The 2,500-nt window shown below is 38.1% G+C and overlaps 1 protein-coding gene across 1 annotated transcript in view; it reads right to left on the bottom strand.

Annotated features, from left to right (window-relative positions):
- LOC147471055 (uncharacterized) overlaps positions 1–2,500 on the bottom strand; it is a 117,265-nt gene that overhangs the window by 12,870 nt on the left and 101,895 nt on the right. The window lies entirely within an intron of this gene.

Raw genomic sequence — 2,500 nt, 5'->3', positions numbered from 1 at the left:
AGAGAAATACCAGACAAATACACACACACACACTCTTTCTCTCTCTCTTTCTCTCTCTCCCTCATTCTCTCTTTCTCTCTCTCTCCCTTATTCTCTCTCTCTCTCTCTCTCTCTCCCTCATTCTCTCTCTCTCTTCTCTCTCTAGTTTTTCGTTCTCAACCATTTTATTAAGTAATGAAATGATGAGGCAGGCATAAAAAAGACTTACATTTTCATAATCATATAATATTAACAAAAATTGCATAATAAAGGTGTAATGCAGTAAACATACACACACACTATGTGTTTGTATGAAAAAAGGATGAATAAAAGAAGCTTTTGAATAATGTATGGAGACACACAAGTGCGCAAACACACGCATACACATATTAACCCACATATATACAAAGATACATACACAGCCGAAGACATACACAGTCACGGACATGAAAGCGCATGGACATACATACACGCACACACACACACACACACAAAATGTAAATTAAATTTCGTAACGGCCTCAATGGGAAGAAGAGAACGGAAGAAGAAAAAGATGGGAAACAGGCATAAGAAAACCTGGTTTGAAGGATCAAGATTCCATTTCTGCTGAAGAGGGAAATAAATGAAGAAAGAAACAAAGCAACCACCCACCCCCACCCCCACCCCCACCCATCCACCCAAACATCAACAAGACAAATACCTCGCCGTCACGTTCTTTTCTTCCTATTTTTCTTTCTCTTTCTCTCTTTCCTTTTCTTACGCTATACTCCTTCTCTTCCATTCCCGTCTTCCTCCCCCCTCCCTCCCTCCCTCCCACACTTCCTAGCCTCTTCTCCTCCTTCGTGTCACATTCTGGTCTGCATTTGCATACAGGCGAGTGATAGCCCTCTCTCCTTCGTAGTTAGCCTGATGAGGCAGTTTAAATCGCCTCTGAGTTGACGGGGAAATTCTCTGAGGTAAGGGGAGTAGAAAGGGGAGAGGGAGGAGTTAAAGAAGAAGGGAGGGAGAGGGAAGAGGGCGAGGGAGAGAAGGAAGGAAGGAGAGGGCAGAAGAAGAAGGGAAAGAAGGTGGGCTGGAAAGAGAAGGTAGAAGGGAGAGAGAAGAAGGAAGAGGGAGAGAAGGAGAGAGGAAGAGGGTAGGGGGATATAAAAGAAAATTACAGAGAATGAGAGGGAAGATAAAAAGAGAGAGAAGGAGGGGGTGAGGGAAGGAGAAGAGGGAAGAAGTAGAGAAGGATGGAAGGAGAAAGAAAAATGAAGGAGAGACAGAGGGTTGGGGAAGGAGATATAGAAAGATGCATAAAATAGAGGGAGGGAAAGAGAGAGAAAGAGAAGGAGATATGGTCAGATGTATAAGATATAGAAAAGCAGAGAGAGAGACAGAGGAGACGAGGATGAAAGCCCTGTGCGCTGTGCAACATGCAGTATTCAGATGAAGGATGAAAAGAATAACAAGAGCATGAACAGAGACGTATCATTCAGGTTATGTATACAGATACAAGCAGAGTGTGTACGTGTGCATACTTACACTGGAATTCTTTGTTAAGTAAAGGGTGTGTACATAAGCTAGAAGAGGGAGGCAAACATTGATTAATTTATCAAATTGTTACAAGGAAGAAATACGATGAAAACCGGGAGCCAAACCTCTCGCCCTTCATCACTGTCTCTTTCACTCCCTCCCTTCTGCAACATCACTCCCCTTCTCACTCCTCCTTTGTCGTCTCTTTTCTCTTCTCCATCTGTCCCTCTCACATCTTCTCTCTTTCCTCCTTTCACCTCCTTCTTCTACCATCTCTCCTCCCCTTATCTCTTAGATTGACTTCGACCATTTCCCAGGGACTGACTCGGTCTCAGCGGAATCCAGCGATCAGTTTTGTTGCTTCAGCCGAACCTTCGGAGAGATGGCCTAACCATGTCACGTCAGGTGTGTGTTGCGCGAAAAGAATAAGGCGCTAATTGGATGGGAGAGGAGAGGAAAGGCAGAGAGAGGAGCAGACGAAGGTAAATAGAGGAAAAAGTAGTGTGTATATATATGTATATATATATATATATATATATATATATATATATATATATATATATAAAATATATATATAATAAATACACACACACACACACACACAACACACACACACACACACACACACACACACACACACACACACACATATATAATATATATATAATATATATATATAATATATATATAATATATATGTATATAATATATATACACACACACACACACACACATATATATATATATATATATATTATATATATATATATATATATATATATATATATATATATATATATATATATATATATATATATATATATATATATATTATATATATATATATATATATATATATATATATATATATATATATATAATATATATATATATATATATATATATATATAATATATATATATATATATATATATAATACATACATACATACACATATATGTGTGTGTGTGTGTGTATGTGTGTGTCTATGTGTGTGTGTGTG

The sequence above is a fragment of the Penaeus japonicus genome, unplaced genomic scaffold, assembly GCF_977035675.1.
Source record: "Penaeus japonicus unplaced genomic scaffold, GWHDUDI00000001_assembly GWHDUDI00000011, whole genome shotgun sequence".
Classification (NCBI taxonomy): domain Eukaryota; kingdom Metazoa; phylum Arthropoda; class Malacostraca; order Decapoda; family Penaeidae; genus Penaeus; species Penaeus japonicus.
The sequence above is the reverse complement of the archived record's forward strand: the minus strand, read 5'-3'. Positions and strand labels throughout refer to the sequence as shown.